The following is an 18,693-nucleotide window of genomic DNA, read 5'->3' as shown; positions in this document are numbered from 1 at the left end:
TCCTCTGCTTTTGCAGTTATGATGGAATTACCTGATTTCTAACAACTCCAGCAGAGTGAAGCATGAAAAGTAATTTAAAACTGCACTAAAACAGTGTGAAAATCTTCAATTAACTTAAATAAAAGAGAAAAAAGAAAATGTAATGATTTTTAAGAATGGGATTTTACTCTGGCTCAAATGTTTTTACAGAACACTTAAACTCGTAACAAACAAATAAAACAAATAAAGAAACAAATAAAAACTGAACTAAAACTCATTCTGGAAACTAAACCAAACATACAACCATTTAGTGTTCCTACTAAAGTGATAACTGATATTAAAGGTTATTTATATGTTGTAAAAACCATGGCATCTGCGATGCTCTGAGTGAACAACAGGTGGCAGCAGACTTTTACGTTTCTCTGCAGAGCGTCTTCAGGTTTGTTTTTCCAGAACAACAGACGATCCTGTCCACAGATGCAAGAACAACAACCTCAGTCCTTTAAATTAAAACAGGAGTACCAGAATTAAAAGTCAAACATCTAAAATCTTCAACGTAAAAGCAAAAAAACCAACAAGAAGTAAAACTGAAGAAATCAACTTTCTGTCTGAAGGGCAGGAAAAGTCTCCTGTATCGCTTACCTGTGTCCTCTGGGCTTCGCTGCATGTATTTAGTGATCTCATGCGAACATGAGGATCAATTATTGTCCCGTGTAGGCCCCTGTAGCTTACTGAAGCAGAGAAAAACGAATTAAAGAAGCGAGAAGAAGCTGCCAACAGGAACAGAGCCGGCGGGGCGATGAGGCCAAACAAAGAGGATGGATTTCAGACTGAAGCCTAAACCTTCCTAAATCAGTTAGTCCTGAGCCCATCCTGACCTCTAATCTGCTCATCCGGCCTTTGAAGCATGCACTTCAGGGGGAGGAAAACCGATCAGCCAAATGTCCCACTCTTAAGTGACAAAATGCCCCGAGGTGACACACACACACACACACACACACACACACACACACACACACACACACACACACACACACTGTGAGGCAGCTGGACGAGGTAAAAACACTCCTGACTTTGTCTGTGATGTGTGGACAGCTGCAGCGAAGAGCAGCGCTGTGTCTGATCAGACCACCTCAGTCGAGTTCAACACAAGTCCAAGAGCAGATCTGGAGTGAAGCACCAGCAAAGTCAGGAGGCTGGAACGCACGTTTACAGGCTTTTCATTTCAAATGCCAAACACACACAGACCGAGTTTCAGCTTTTACGAGACTAAAACAGAGTAAGGACATGTTGGGAACCCCATGGTGGTCCATCAGAAATCAGTGCCACCCACCAGACCCCCTCAGAGTCAGCTGAGTAGTAAATTTAATGAAACCATACAATAAATGTTTCCACCACACTTTCAATACTTACAACAGTAGCAACTTTAATTTAGAGCTTTTTAACTCAAATAATTTTTTCCATCATTTTTTAGCCTTGAGATACACACATGAAATTTTCAGTACTGACATTTTAGCTCTAGAAGATGATCCTGGTTTATAAATGTAGGTAAAAATGCAAAGCTTTGTGTCTTTTCTCCAAACGTGACGAAGAACATATTTACCGAATGAATGTGTGAAATTTTTACTGACAGTGTGCTTCATTAGTTGTCCCTTCTAATCAGATCCTGGAAATCAGCTGTAGGTCTCATAAACACAGGCACACGTGCTACACATTTCTATCCCTGCAGGTAGATTCTAGTTAAATGTACCTCCTAAAACCTAAAACTGATAATGCCTTTGTTTTTGAGGACCAAAACAGTTCAAATTTGCACTGTTTCTCCTAGATTTGAAGTTGTAGTATTAGAAGACATTGTGTATTTGGGCAAATACAAAAATAAAACAGGTAAAACATTAAATTGACCTTTAGATTTTAGTGTATGCTGAAGTTACTGGACAATCAGTACTGGACAAACATGGTCTGCTCCTATGATGGGGGTTGCAGAGGAACCTCCACTTCTGCACCTCTCTGGACTAGTTTTAATGGCTCTGCTCAGACCCCAGCAGGTCTTGGTTTGGGTTCAGGGAGGATGGTAGTGGTTTGTTTTTATTCAGAAGAGTCCAAAGAGATGAAATTACATTTGCATTAAAGCAAAAGCTGATCTCTTTCTAACCTAACCAGCAGTAACAGGGTTACAGCCTTTACAAGAAGGTGTTAGAGTGTTATTACTAAAAGTATGAAACACTTTGCACTTAGCTTGCTTGCATTTAAACTGAGGCTTCAAAATAACCTCCTGGATTTGTTCCAAGATGGCTGCCAAACAGGACTTCGTGGACATCCATAACTTTAAGTTCAGTGCTACTGAAGGTGCAACATTTCATTTTCACGTTTCTTCTTCCACGCCTGTAAATCAGAAAGTCGTGGAAATGTTTCGGGGATTTTGTTTTTAAAGTTTCATCGCTTTAGGTTTTTTTTTTCTCTTCTTGCTTTATTGAGGAGAGCGAGGACAAGCCCCGACAAGAGCTTAGAGGATTAAGTTCATTCTCACTGCCAGCCTGAATGAAAAAGCATCTGCACAAACACACTTCGCTCACGCGCACATTAATTCAAACACACACACACACCCGTGGGGGGACTCAGGACTGAGCCCAGTCAATGGAAAGACCTCATAAGGATGGAGATGCACTCTGTGTCTGTGTGTGTGTGTGTCTGTGTGTGTGTGTGTGTGTGTGTGTGTGTGTGTGTGTCTGTGTGAGATCCAGTCCAGTGAACCCTGAAACATCCTGAGGCATCAGACTGCAGCCAAAACTGAAACTGAATCTGCTTCGTCTTCACGTCCACACCCGGCTGCGTTCACAGGTTCAGCACAGTTTACAGCAGGTTCACTGAAGATGGAGGAGCGCTACTGAACCTTCTGCTCTAAATGGGAGAAAAGTATGGAAACTTGTGTCCACCTCTGAAAAAAAATACGTGTTTTTGCCATCCATAACTCAAAATTTCAACCAGAACCAGAATAAGTAGGTGCACTGTTCCCACAGACTGTATATCAAAAATGGACACTTCACATTCAGAACCCTTGACTATGGAGCTTGTGACATCACCATGTAAGATTTTTGGAGTCAGAAGTGATGGAAGGGTGGAGTGCTGCTGTTACTAAGCGTCAGTGACATCCAAATAAAATCCTAGAATTTCACTCACCAAAGCAAGTGGTGAGAAAATCTAGCTGGAGGTGGTGGAGGGGTAAAAGACGGAAATATGGAAAACAGTGGGAGACCACGAAACAATGAACAAGGAAACATGAGAAAGAATAGTAATGAAAATCTAAAATAAAAATTAGCCTTAGCGTTACCATTTTACACCATGCTAAGTGCTGAGTAACCTCCAAGTAAAATCCTGGAATTTCACCAAAACTGGAGCCCAGACTTCTTAAACGTTTATTTGTACAATTAACCACCCACACTGTAAAATGTAATTCTAGCTGTTTGTTATTTCAACATATTATTCTATATCAGTTTGACGATAGATGACTGAAGTTGTTGTTATAACATAGAATTACAAGTTAAAAACGTCCCAATTACACCAAAAAAAGCTAACTTGAAAACTCATGTCCAGCTAAATCAGCAACTTATGTGAACTTGACAATGCGGGTAAGTTGAGCACAGCAGGATTCAAAACTGCCTCACGTGACTGCTACCGAGGTGCATCATGACACAAGTCCGGGAATTGGCGGTTAACGACATGCTCACTTTACTTGGACGTTTTCTAATCGTCTTCTTTGGAATATGCTTTCAAGGTGAGTAACATTGGTTATAACTATAAGGAAAGAGAGCTACAAAAGTTGGAACATGTTTTGAATCTATGGCATGATGTGTGTTTTTCTCTTTTACCGAAATGTTTGCTTTAGCTAATGTAACTTTAGCCGACAAGGTCCAGCTTGTATGTCATGACCAAACTTGACCTAATAAACTGACACATGGCCTTTTTTATGGGTTTAATGTGGCACTGACCAAATCACAAGTATTGTGCCGCTAGCTTTAAGGTTATGCACTCAACCACTGTTGCGATATTAGCAAGCTAACTCGGCTAATTAATAAAGCTTATTTCATATTGTCTCTGTACTTGTAAATTTCTTTCAAGTTCACAGGCTGTTGTATTTTGGTAGAAGTTCATTTTGGCAATATTTCCAATAACTGGCTGGGTTCAAAAAGAACTTTTTGGCAGGACTCCGATGCTTGTTGTCATCTGTTTACCCCTATGTAATCACTTAAGTTGTTATTAACTGCTGCGTGCTAAGCTGCAAGAGTGCACTGAGGACTGAGACAAAATATGGTCTACAAACCAGCATTATATTAGTTTTTATCAGATAGTCCTCCAGTGTGCTTATTTTTTGCTTTAATTCTATTGTGCAGTTATTTGTTACCCTGAAATGCTTTATGCTTAACAACAGCTCACTATTTTGACTTATTTTTGAACTCTTGTGATCAGTATGACTAGATTATGTGAGTTTCCATACTAAAAGAGCTGTAGTGATAAAATAATTGGCATCAGAGACACTGATTTTTGGCATGGTATACTGCAGAAGGTTTTTTTTTTTTTGCATAATTTACCTTTTAATTAAACTGCATTCTCTGTATTGTAACAAAACTAACATTGTTTATATGTCAGAAAATTAGCAAACATGAATAAATGGCGAAAACAATATAATTATAACATATATTTTTATTTTACTTATTTTAGGTCTGTGAAGCCAAACTTGATGCTGGGGATTTATTTTTGTCAGTGGAGTCAAATGGTAAGTTACAATTTGTGCATTTTGTCATACTGGAAACACCACAGATTATATTGTAACTTAATAGCTCTGTAGAACAAATGATATAAAGATTGTAGTGTCAGGGTACTTCTTAAGAAGTAATATGGCACTATTGATGATCACATGCAGGTGGCATAAACTAAATATTCAGACGTGTTACCAACAAATGATTCATTAACAAAAGCAATGGAGCAGACTGTTTAGGTTCTTGTGGTTGTAATAACATCCATAACTGCAAGTTTGTCATTAATTTATTTTCACAGGTCTAGATGATCACGTCTGACTTTGTCATTTAAATGAGGTGGACTTGCAAACTTTGCGCTCTTTGGGGTAAATTGCTGTCCACTACATATACACAGAATGTGCACAGTATTTCAGATCTAAAAAGGGAGTATGTAATGGACTTGCTGGCTTTAATGTAAAAAGCCTGTTGTGTAACTTTAATGAGGCAGTTGGACTAAAACAGTATTGCTCATCAAGGTAAACATCTGAGGAATAAGGAAATTGTTACTTGTCCTTTTACTTAGTGTTCTTTTAGTCGCACGTTTACTAAAGTTTTACATCACATAAGTCATTTTCACAATCATTCTACTTTAAAAGATTTCGAGACAGAGCTTATTGTTCTCTGAACTTCCTTGTTTGCTGAACGGCAAAGTGCATCTTTTTGTTTGTTTGCTTTTGTGTGTTTGTGTTTTCTCTAATGGGCCTCAGATGACTGTTTGCTTAAATTTGGGTCTCAAAGAATCTTTTTTTAATTCTGCCTGTACTCTCCACCCCTCTTCTTCTATTGCTCAGGTTGAAGCAGAATTTGCCCGTCTTACATCTGTTGACCTGAAAGGGTTCCTTTTTGCTGTGCTTGACCATTATGGAGAGGTTCGTGGAGCTGTACAAAATCAAGAGCGGCATAGGAGGGCTAACTAGGCTCATAAAATGCTTCAGAGATGATGTAAGTGTTCAACTGCGAAATCTAATCCTTTGTTTAAGTTTTAGGTTATCCAGTTCAACTGATGAACTCATTGAAAGAAAGCTGATAAGTAAAGTCTGTCATCATATTTCACAACTGGACATTTAGTGTGGTAACTTTTACAGAATCTGTGTATATTGGTGGTAGGTTGGATATCATATTCTACTTGAATGTCCTGATAAGCCTGATTCAAAACCTCCAATGATAATCATATATTGATGGAATTATGTATCAAAAAGCTGTGAATTTGGAGCTGTCTACATGCTTCATAAACACTGTTTAAAAAGTGTTTTTGTTTTCTTTTTGACTTCTTTGACCAGAGCCCTACACAAAGGAAGAGGACAGAGGACCTCATTTTCTAAAGGAAGATCCCTCACACACTTTCAAGACTGTGAAGGTTAGCATTGTTTCTTTTAGTAAATTTAATAATGACAGCACCACAGTGGATTTTAAATGAAACATGTGGCATCTATGAAACAATAGATGCCACATGATAACATGTGTACTTTTTCCTCACCAAATGTATTATTACAAGATCTTTGACACTGGATTTGGTCTGGGTTTCAGAGAAACTAACTGGCAAGCTAGCATTGATATTATTAGTGTCTTGTGTTTATTCATGTCTTCACCAGGGTCTTTGACATTTCGCTGCTGTACTGTTCACTTCAGCTTTACGTTTGATTTCTCACATTGTATATTGTAATGGCAGAGATATTAGGATATTTAAGGGGCTGCAGTGGCTGCTACAGCTGTGGGGGCAATACTTTGGTGAAATGTCCTGGACCCTGGAAAAGAGACTGTGTAGACTGGGTAAGCAATTAAAGGTTACTGGCCGAGAGTCATTGGGCAGCTGGGTAAAGGTGGATGTTGATATTCAGTGCCAATTATGCAACCTGTTCAGCCACGTCTATATGCTCTTTTTTCATGCTGTTAATATAGGGGGAAAAAATAAACTTTAATCAATAAACTGATTAAAGAAGCATTGTCTATGGAGCCATAATCTGATCCTGTAGTGTAGCTGCAGTTTGCACATTTCATGTATTCTCAGCCAGATTTGGTTTAGAGCACAGCCAATATTTAGCAGAAGTAGATTTAAATTCACACACTGGTGATGGCAAGCTACATTGTAGCCACAGCCACCCTGGGGCGCACTGACAGAGGCGAGGCTGCCGGACACTGGCACCACCGGGCCCTCTGACCACCACCAGTAGGCAACAGGTGAAGTGTCTTGCCCAAGGACACAACGACTGAAACTGTCGGAGCCGGGGCTCGAACCGGCAACCTTCCGATTATAAGACGAACTGTCAACTCTTGAGTCACGATTCAGTCATCCACCCATGTGTGTGAATGACTGAATGTGTAAAGTGCTTTGGAGTCCTTAGGGGACTAGTAAAGCGCTATACAAATACAGGCCATTTACCATTTAAATTGAAAATTTTGTTTGAATTCTGCAATTGAAGACATGCTCAGTTATTTATGAACATGGTCTTTGTTTAAAGCAAGAAATGGATTTGTAACATGGGGGTGCATATCTCATTCTGAAAAAACTTTAACAACTAATAAGTGTTACCCAACGCCAATCACCATCATCCAAGGCATCAGTATGGCTCTTCTTTGGAAAGACATGAATTCTTAAGCACAAGGGATATTGTGTAATTGTAATTGTGTAATTTTTTTTTTTTTTTTTGTCTTTGAACCCTTTTATAGCCGACAGGTATTGAAGACACGTTTTCTAAGAGGATGAAAGTTGGCATTGCGATGGTGAAAGAAGAAGACATCATCGATGTGTTGGTTGTCCTTGAGGCGGCAGTAATCCTGTCTAATCTGAGGGATGTCTCAAGTGCCATTTCCATGCTGATGGGCCTTCTTTTTGCCCTCAACATAGACTATCCAAAGGAACTTAAGGACATCTTTGAAGTCATTCAGAACATCCTAATGAACATTGGTGGAAGGCAGTGCATCTCACTAGTGCATGGTCTAAGAAACAGACTCTTGCAGAAAGCCATGCAGAACTGTAATTGTATGCTCCTTAGTGTTAAGGACAGTTTTTATTTTACTGTTTGTTTTTTTATTCTTGCAAGTTCTCATTCTCACTTTTGTATGTCACTAAATGACTACACTTTACATTCCAGATTAGACAATTACTCATTTGTTCATGGTTTAAGAAACTTATGTGAACAACAATATAATGCTGGACTTTGCAGATGCTTATCTCATGCAAGTCAGTAGTTTTTCCTTTGTTTTGCAATTGAGCAGACTCAAACTGATGTTTCTGAAATATCCATATTATCAAATGTTTCAGAAGCATGCGCTCATTTTCAGAGATATTGGTTCTGTGGAATTTGTTGGAATTGTAAACGAAGACAAATACAAGAGTTTGATGTCTTAGTTGTTATAAACTGATCTTTACTGTCACTTATCAAAGGTTTTGTACTATTTTAATATTTCACGTTTTATGCTAACAGGTGTGACTGAGCACAATGAAGTTTAAAAATTTTGTAAATGTAAAGAATAACTTTTCTAAAATAGCAAGTGTCCCGTTGATACATTACATTAAAGCAGACTTTATGTTGTTACTTCACAAGAATCACTACTGCTCCTAGAGTATTGGTCAGAATTTAATCTTCACCCAAACTGGGCTCAAGTCCAAGTTCAAATTTATTGTTTCACAGGGAGCAGCCTTTGAGTTTTGATGGATTGTGAGCCTGATGAGCTACATCACTGATTTTTCTGTTTCTCAGATGACTAAGATGGCACAATAAATGGTGAATGTTGGGTGCTCATGAGTAATTGTCTTGTCATGTTCTTAAAACAAACTTTCTGTATGAAATGATCAGATAGACTTTAATGGAATCTGTGGGGTTTTATTTTTTTTTCTGTAAACAACAGAAAATTAATTTAAAGGAATGTAGATATTTAAACCTGAGATCTAAGATAAACCTAACAGGTAGTTTTGCTGAAATGGATGTTAGAAAGCTAAAAAAACAAAACAAAACTTAAGATGTTTAATACACATTTTTCTTTACATCCAGTCAATCAACTCTGATAATTAAAATGAAACTGATTTACAAGTTCACTCAGCTACCTTAAGGAGCTCAGTTAATTAATAAACTTAAATCAACTTAGCTAACAGATTATGTTAGTTAAGCTAAAATAGATTCCTAAGTTAAAAGAACTACTAAAGTATTTGAATTAACTAAAAAACCCAAGTCAACTGAACTAGGACAAGAGTTTAAACAATAGATTATTTTAATTTAGCTGAAAGGGTTTTCCCAAGTAAAAATGACAATTAAAGGAGTTGAACTGACTAACAAATCTCAGTCAACTAAACTAAGATGAAAGTTTAGACAACATGTGATTTTTCATTAAGATAACAATTGGTTGTGTTATAAGAACAAACTCTATTTCTTGACTTAACTTAAAATTTTAAGGCAGCCCTTTACCTCATATTTTTAAGTTGAAACAACAAGTTATATTTTACAGTGCAGCAGCCACATTATTGGTCAGATAATCGCATCAAAAGGCTCCAACAGCACAAACACGGTCCAGAGGTCCAGTTCAGGGACTCCAATTGGCTGAGTTGAAGCCAAGCAGCTACAGCCGCCTGCGTGACCATCCAGCTGTCAGTCAAAGAGGCCACTCCTCCATTATATAACAACATATTTAGAATGTAATTATAATGTATTCACTGTCCTAAAAGTAGGATCAGTGCGAGTGCTTAAAGTTCATCAGCAGTGTCTGTGTTTTGTGATGGATTTATTTATTTCTCTTCACGTTCTCGTCTGCTACACACCAGATTTCTGTGATTTCAAAAATCCTCCAAGAAGGAGCTAAATGAAGATCAAATATACGTAAACCTAAATAATTTCTTATCTGAATGTTATTTGGTTTTCTGGTAAATGTCTTTCTTTCTTTGATTACATCAGTCGTCTGAGCACCTGAAGCTCGTCAGTGACCTCAGCTGTTTCCCGTCTGAGGAGCAGAGTTTTGCTTCGACGTGATGCTACTCTTTGTCTCTGCCGTAGAACCTGTTCAGTTTTTCCTGGTCATTTAAAAAAAAATGGTTTCTCAGTGAGACGGTCTTGGCCTCTTGAACCCGGCTCCGTGTCCTCAGACCACCCTTCAGCACAATACGCCGACTCTCCACCAGCAGCCTCCATCTCATTAACAGCTCTTCACTCCCAATCAGGCCGGTCCTTTCTGTGTGCCGTTTGCCCTCGGTATTATCTCCGAGCTGAGAGCAGATCATCACGCCGGAGCCTCCTTCATGAACAAACAGAGCTTGTTAAAACCTCCTCGCTCCCACCGGCTCCTTTACAAGTGTGAAAGGATCCCAGAAGGATTCATTAAAGCTGCTGCTGAGCAGACCGAAGCTGATTTAGCTTCCAGAAAGTCCCCTCATCTCTTTAACCCACGGCACATTTCTGCAGAGACCTCACTGGTGGTAAAACACCTGCTTGGTTTATCTGTTTTTCTCTCCTGGGCTTTAACGTGTCAAACTGGTAATTTAGAGTCAATTTAGGGCAAAAGTTTTGTTCACATGAGGAGAAATGCTTTGAGAACTGAACATGGGAAAGGTTTGTTCTCAATACAGGTGGAAAAATGAAGTGTAAAGTTTAAAAAAACTGAAACTCAGAAATCAGTATAAAAAACTGACCTTCAGAGATTTAACACAGAAAAGCATCCATTTATATATCGGTAGACTGATTTATCATATATCAAATAAAGATAAAACGCACAAAGAAACCAATTAATCAATTAGTCCATCAAAAAGTTTAATTATTGAGAAATCGACCGAGAAGGTGATGAAGAAATCTATCGAGATCGAGATGTCTATCAAGATGCACGAAGGGATCTATTGTCAAATCAAGCTATTAAAAAACCTGTTGCAAAATCATCTATGAAGACGTCTATTGAAGTGTATTGATCAAGGAGTCTATGAAGTCTTTTAATAAATCAATCAATTGAATCTATCAATAAATTTTTTGTGAAAAATGTTATTTTTTTTATTAATCAATAAGTCTAGCAATAAGAAATGTATTAAGAAATATATCAAGTTATTTAAGCACTGAGAAATCTACAGCAGAATACAAACATTTTTGTAGTTTAATCTGTTGAAATTATTTATATTTTAGTGGATAGATTATCAATCACCATGAAGTAAGCTAATTACTGAGCGCATCCAGTGCTGGACTGACATATTTATCAATGAGATTTAATCGTAAACAGCAATGAAGCCTTTTAATCTGTGTTAGCAGATGATTTTTCATTACCTGCTGCACTATCAAACTCACAGGTGTAAGAGTAAAAAGGTTAAAGGCGTTCGGGGCTCATGTATTTCCTGAACTCAGAACTGAACCACCGGATTAGGTTTTAGTCGGCTCGCTCTTATTCCAAATCTTTCTCTGTGACTCTGGATTAACGGCGCAGTGTCTGGAGAGAAAAGTGATCCTAGCTTGGAAAGTTAATATCACCTCTGAGTCCGTTCACAAAAGCTTCCTGTGAGGCGACACGGAGATAACAAAGGGCTCTTATCTCTGGACTGAGGAGGGATTCTCTCCTTTCTTTCTGTCTCTCTCGACACCCTTTTGACTCCAGGGTTTGTGTTTTGTGTCCCCACGCTCGGAGGTGACTGACCTGCTGGGAAAAGATGTGTCAGACGAGGTGCTCAAGCCGCCAGATTGGTAGAGAGAAGGGGGGCGCTTGGTATCGGGATCCAGATCAAGGAAGTTCTGGATATCTGCAAACATCTTTGCAAGTTTTATTCGTTTCCAGCTGCAGCCTTTTCAGGAAGTACGAATGGCAGAGTATCATGCACCGTTTTCACATTTCACTTGTGTCTGATCAACAACTGAAAGCTTTGGGCTACTCCGTATGTGACAGTTACTGATAACAGAGTTTGAGGGTAAAGCAGAGCTCCCCAGGAGGGTATTGTGGCAAAGATGGGGCCGTTGGGTATGTGCACGAGTGGCAGGAGCACGAACAAAAACTAAAGCCACGGTTCATCTGAATCAGTGATGAGCAGAAACCTGGTCGAGGCTCTTGACTTGGATGATAACTTTTTGTAAGGATGTGTCTCAAAAGTATGTTTAAGAGTGCAGAGAGGGTTTATAAGAATGTGGGAGGGGTTTAATGGTTTAAAAATAATTTAAAAAACACATGGTTTTTACTTTTGGATTTTCACCTATCATTTGGGTACACTACAGGGATAGTGTAGTGTTTCTGGCTTCCTCGTGTCTTTGAATCTTTGCTTATCAGATTTATGTCTGGCTCTTCTTTTTTGGAAACTGTCCGTCCTGCACTTTGTCTCTTCCTTATCTCACAATCCAAGCACACTGCAGTTTCTGACTCTCGTTACATTCAGCTCTGTCACGGTTTGATGATCTAATGAAGGAGACGGGGAAATTGCTTCAATTTGTTACTGGATTAAACAGAAAAAACATTTACTGACTACATATGAGTTAGCAGCCAATTATAACCAGATTTTTCTGCATCACCATCTGAATGCATTCAGATTTCCTCGACAGAATGAGGCATTTTGAGATGAAGGGCAACAGGTTGCAAATATAGCATGCTTCCTGCAGTAGAGAGTCTATATCACACTTACAGGCCATATTAAATATGAAAAGTCAAAGAGTCACTGAAAATGTGACCCTTACAGCCAGTGTAACTAGATTACATGTTCAGATTACTGGTAGAAATCCCATTAGGAGGGCAACATTGTGAAAACTCAGCACCTAATAAAGTGGGCGCACGCTGTAGTTGATGATTTACAGTGTTTTTAGAAGTGAGTGTGTGTGCGTGTTTAGACATTCTGGGGGTGGAGGGGGCTGTTGTATTGTTGCTCTGCTGACAGTGAATGAAGAGGCTCAGGCCTTGTTTGGGATTAACGATTCAGCAGCAGAGATTCAGTCTTTGTTCACGCTCGTGTGTCAGTCTGCAAACCTACATATGAAACAAAGGAGAATTCATGAGTTCAGACTGTCGGACCCACTTTACAACAAAAACAGTGTCATTACAAAACACGCAGAATAACTGATGGCTTAAACTTTATTTTGAAGATTACCCTACGGCTAACGTTTTCTTCTTCTTCCGCTGCTGCTGCAGCTCCAAATGGTCCAATAAAAGCGGCGTCCGACGGCAGTAATCCTGCCGATGACCTTGCTTTGTCACACGAGGTCTCCGAGTGTGTGCGCGAGTGAAACAAAACAAAACAAGCAGAGACAAAAAGGGAAGAAAGCTCACATTAAATCCAGCACACTGCTCGCCTATGCTGCGACCTCTGATCGCTGCAGAGAGCTGAGCTGCTTCTCTCTTCCGTCACTCTCATCCTGCCTCTTCTGCTTTTCTTCTCACAAGACGTGCAGGTTGATTCATTTTGCTTTGCAACTCTTTTTTTTGGTAGTTTGGTCATCTTTTCTGACACAAAACAGGAAGTTCAACAGGAAAGAGTCACAAGAACTCACAAGAAGGTCAGGAACAAACCAGCAGGTCTAACCACATGACTTTAAAGGGAAATTAAACCATCACTAACTTCCTGCTTCAGCTCTGCTGTACTTACTGTAGATGGAAGAGTCCAATTAATGGTTGCAATATTAGGGGCGTGGCCTCTTTGACTGACAGCCAGCTGTAGCTGCTAGCTGTCTGCTGGCTTCACCTCAGCTAATTGCAGTCCCTGAACTGGACCTCTGGACCCCTTTGTGCTGTTGGAGCCTTTTATCTGACCAGTAATACGGCTGCTGGGAGGTTAATTGTATTGACAAATCATTCAAAAAGTCTGAGCTCCAGTTTTTGTGGGTGAAATTCTAGGATTTTATTGGGATGCTACTTAGCACGGTTAAAATGCTAACACTGATGCTGGACAGTATTACGGCGGCTACTTTGTTTTAGATATTATCAAGTTTTCCTGTCTCACACATGTCACACAGCAGAAAAACTTCTGTAGTCACTGTGATCTCAGGGTCTTGTTGTTGAGATTTGGTTGGTATTTTTATTTTTAGTAATTCTTTTCTTGTGTTGTCTTGTGGTTCATTTTTTCCAGGTGCTTTGGTGTATCCCTTTCCTTGCTTCCCTTTTTCTCGTCTCCCATTGTCTTCTGTATTTCTGCTCTCCACCACCTCCAGCTTGGTTTTTTTTTACCACTTGTTTTACTCCGTTTATTTTCTGGGTGATAGACTTAACTTGAATGTTATTTTAAGGTCCTTTAAAATTATGAATTGTAATCATGCCTCATCAAGGTCATCTTTAGATGCACCTCCAGAAGTTTCTGAGGCCGGCTGCTACTTTGTATCTCTCTGTGGACATCCTGTTTTCACCATCTTTGCCCCAAATTTGAGGTCAGAGCTTCGAAAAAAGTTAAAAGGAACGTTTTCGCAAACTTCCTGCTGTACGCTCTGAGAATCCCTTTTTAGAGACCGACTTGGTTGCGGATTTGTGCTGAGCTTAAACCTCCTGCAGGTTTTTAATTTATCAGATCTGCTCAAAAGGTGCCAAGGTTTCACACGTTTATACATTCAAGATTTATCAAATGTAACTCAAGATTTCAGTTTGTGATGCTGTCTTCTTGGAAGCCAAGCTTGTGTGTTTGTGAAAACTTCACATCTGATATGAATCTGAAACCTTTCACTGGATTCAGCTCTAGGAGATGCTGTTGCTCCGGCCAATCAGAGAGCAGGATTTTCTGTTGCTGTGGTTTAAAAAAAGGACATGCAGACATTGCACAAGAACAACGTCAACAAGTGTGAGAGATGCAGAGATGCAATCAGGCTCACATTACAATGGAGGAGTGTGTGTGTGTGTGTGTGTGTGTGTGCGCACCAGGAACAAAAAGGTGCAGAAAAGCATTGCATCTAATATTAAAATGATCCAGTAATTATAATAATAATACATTTAATCATAAAGCACCTTTAAAATCTGAGTTTCAAGTTTCATGGTTATTAAATTTAATGCAATTAAAAGTGAAAAATTATACAAGAAACTTTTAAAAATGATACACAAATGATTAAAAGATTGTTAGATGTGATTAAAAGGACGACGCCACATAAAAAAGTGTGTGTGATCTGAAGGAAGTCGTTTAAGGTGATCTCTGAAGTTTTCCCATTAGTTGGACTTTTTAATCTAAACTCTTTTTATACGGGACTCTTTGAAGAAGAAAGCTGCACACACACTAATGAATTCAGCTTCAGACTTTGCTAAATGAGTTATTTGGACAGCAAGGAAAACTGCGAAGGGTCAAAGGCAGCTCAGCTCAGACTCAAATAAGACATTTTTCAGAATTGTCAGGGCCGTTTTCTTGTTTCAAGGTTTGACTGTGAACTGAACGTATTCTCACTTGTGGAACGGACTCTCTCTCCTCTGTCTTAATTGCCTCGGTCGGCCGCTCCGTCTCTCTGCAGATGTCTCGCTCCTTAATTTGCGTAGAGAGCAACAATCAGCCCCATCTGTCCCAGTTTTTACTTTCGTCCTCCTCCTCCCCCTGAAAAATCACCTCTGTGCCCCCCTCGCCCTTCACTAAATCTCCTTAGTAAGCCCACCACACACACAGACACACAGACACACACACGTACACGCACAGACACACACACACACACACACACACTCCTCCCATACAGAACCTTGTCAGTGGTGTGGGGATTGAAAGCCAATCAAAAAGCTATAGAAGAGTGCTTTGGTGCACAGGAACACAATCGGGGGTCTGCGGGGTGGGGTTTGGTGGGATGAGGTGTGTATATGCGTGTGTGTGTTTGTGTGTGTGTGTTTGTGTGTGTATGGGGGTGGGTGGAAGAGAGGTGAGGTGGACCCCCCTCCTGTCAGTCGCAGTGAAAGAGGCTGAGGCCAGCAGAAACGGGGACAGATGGGAGGACTCTGAGGGAGGAATAATCACTGCTTCGTCCTCCTCCTCCGTCCGTCCGTCCGTACTTGCTGACAGGACGCACAAGAAAAATGTGATGTTTGTTTCCAAAACAAACTGTGAAGCGACCGCTGCTTCTGCGAGCCGTGGACATCAACACACTTCAGGCTGGAGCAGAGGAATCTCCAAGAATCCCTCAGATTCCCGTTCTTTCAGATTATTACACACAAAGCGTTTGTGCTGAACTAAATTTATCCCTCAGGTCTTATCCATGCGGTTTCCTGTTTTCTGCCTGTGTTTGCAGGCTTATCACACACTCTCATTCCCTCATGCTGACTCATGGTCTGAGCTCTTTACGAATGAGTTTCTGGGTTTTTGTTAATAATTTAAAATGCGGTCCTGGTTTTGATTTTACTCTTTTTTTCCTGGCTTTGGGTTTTGGGGTCTTATTCTCTCCTCTGCCAAGTGTCCCTCTGTCTCTGTCTTTCTATTTCCTGTTATACTCTCAAAGTTGGTTTTCTCTTGTGCATCTTCTTTCAGTTCTTACTTCCTGTCTGTCGGATCGATGTGCGCCTGTGTCTCTGTTTATAATTTCGAATTAGTCCTCAGTGTGTTTTTACTAATATGTCTTAGTTTATTAGTTTTACTTTATATTCATTCCGGTCTCCGGTGTGACCCAGTGATGGGTTTGTCACAAGGGTACTCAGAAATATTCACATTTTTTATTATTATAATTATCAATGTCTCACTGATATTCAAAACCTCATTCACCTGTTTAGGAAACCACATGGATGTGTTCAGTAAGTCTCACTGCAAAGCATCATTATATCAGCAGCAGTGAGGAGGATAGCCACATGGTGCCTTCACAACTAAAGCAAAATAAATCAATAAAAAATTTAAATTCTATTCTGTTTTCAAAATTATTATAATTGTGGATATGATGTCATACATACAATGCCTAGTTAATGTAAGTTTACATACACCACATAAGAAGAGAAAAGTGTACCTCACAGGTTGTTGCATGCCACATGAAACATGCAGTAAAACCTGGAAATGGAGGATAAACGTTGTGCACCATTTTCACACTAACTTCAGCACAACATGGTCGAGTTGGTCTCACCACAGCACACCAGTCAAATGTTCTAACGTCAATAGTGAACCATGGGCTCAGTAAAAGTGTGCTTGGCTTCACAGCACTTAACAGACCCAAAACTAACAGACCAAAGCATGTGGGATTTAAGTGGTGACATCACAAATTTCATATAACTTAGCCGAAATTTAGCTGAATTTAAAATTTTAAGATTCTGCTTTAGTTTAACTGGACATTTTTTGCAATACTTTTAAAAGTTTTTTCCTGAACCACTTTGCTTTGACTGTCGGACATTTTTTCCAAAATATGTCTTCAAACAGCTATTCCCTTGGGATAGGGTGTCCCCGTGGAGAATACATCCAGTGGATCCTTCAAACAGCCTCTCAGTGAAGGGTGACAACACAGCAGCAGGTTATGGCATGAAGTGGAAAATTTGCTAATAATTAAGATTTAATTGCTCACTTGTCAGTCATTAATGATTCATGGGTGCATTTATGAGTTTTGGATGTTGTTATGTCCTTTCATTAAGGATAGTCCAGTGTATCCTCTGCTAAAGGAGGTGATAAAGGAACCACTGGACCTTCACTGAGTGAGCAGCTCTGCCAGTGTATCACAGGTTAGGTTCTGCGAGGCGTGTCTTTTACCTGCAGTGTTTGAAGATCGGCACATGTGCTCACTGAACACAGGCAACACTTTTCTTTCCTCCTGGCTCTACTCATTCTCCTCGTTTGTCTGTCTGCAGGTTTCCACCCAGCCCCTCCTCTGCCTGCTCGCTCTCCACTCATCATGTCAGCATTTTGAGTGGGACTGCTCTGGAAATAAAAAGAAAACCACTGCATTAGAGATCTATCTAAAGCTGGGATATCGCATCTCAGTCTGGGTGGAAACACATGCAGAAACATGTAACTATTGGTCAACTTTCATAGGTCAAACTCAGACACTGAATGATCCTTAAAAGGACTCTATTAGAAAATTGCTTTGAGCTAGAAGGAATCAGATGATCTTGGTGTCTAAATGTAGGAGAAACGGAGACCTTTCATATGCTCTAACCTGTTGTGGACAACTACTTATGCAACATGATAATATGAGCCTTACCCAAAATGCACTTTTTTAAGTTTTCTCAAGAGAACGATCAGAAACAGATCAAACTTGCAGGATATCAATGCTTGTTTCTGTTCAACTACACCACAGACATTAAACTGGAGCATTTAACTGAAGCTATGATAGATCCTGTAATACTGACACTCAGAGCTGATTGTTAAAAAAAAAAGCTTGGAAGCCTGAGTGACAGAGGAGGATGCTGGGATATGGTGAGCTGGATGATCCACTGTGGCGACCTCTAAAGAGAGTAGCCAACAGAAGAAGACGACGACTTGGAGTGGGTGTAAAATTGATTTGGTTTGAGTTTCAAACGGAGCTTAAATGTGTTCTTCAGCCCTGAAACCTCCACGTGCATGTCTCCTGTGCTTATGAAGTCATCAGGACTCTGCTGGAAAACATAAGGAGATAAGAAATACCACCCTTATCTATTTTGATGGTATTTTTTTTAAATAATGTCATTTATCCTGTCAGATTTGTTATTTTCATGCACAACAGGTCTAACCAAGCCATCTCCTGCAAACACTGACCAAGACTCAAAGTGTGGGATTTGTTTTCATCCTAAACGACATGCCCGCTTCTCTCCTGACAACATTTTAGCACCTAAACTTTGACTTTTTTCTCTTTTTTTTGCAGAGAATTTGGCAAAACGCACCACAACTTTATGATGCTGCGAGGTAAGTTAAACTTTCCCTCTCAGCGTTTTGGGAACACTTCTGCAGGTTTGGGATGATTGATGCTTCTGTGCGAACATGTAAATCAAGTCAGCCGGAGCACGACTGATGGGGTGATTGATGGCGTCTTTAACAGAGAGCACAATCCCAGATGAGTCCCTCAGATTCGAGTGGTGCTTCTCTTTTGGAGCCTCTATCTGTGTTTTTTACGCTTTTGTCTGAGCTCCCAAAGTGAACCATTGAGACGAG

General features: G+C 39.8%; 1 long non-coding RNA gene across 1 annotated transcript; it reads right to left on the bottom strand.

The window, feature by feature from the left end:
* Window positions 1-163: 163 nt before the first annotated feature.
* On the bottom strand, window positions 164-17,476 carry LOC112847689 (uncharacterized). Its single transcript, XR_003221408.1, has 3 exons — window positions 17,317-17,476; window positions 622-710; window positions 164-479 (listed from the first exon to the last, which is right to left on the bottom strand). It is a non-coding gene; the product is annotated as an uncharacterized LOC112847689 (long non-coding RNA).
* Between the last annotated feature and the right edge of the window lie 1,217 nt (window positions 17,477-18,693).

The sequence above is a fragment of the Oreochromis niloticus genome, linkage group LG2, assembly GCF_001858045.2.
Source record: "Oreochromis niloticus isolate F11D_XX linkage group LG2, O_niloticus_UMD_NMBU, whole genome shotgun sequence".
Lineage (NCBI taxonomy): Eukaryota > Metazoa > Chordata > Actinopteri > Cichliformes > Cichlidae > Oreochromis > Oreochromis niloticus.
Note: the sequence above shows the minus strand (reverse complement) of the source record. Positions and strands in the feature narration are given on the sequence as shown.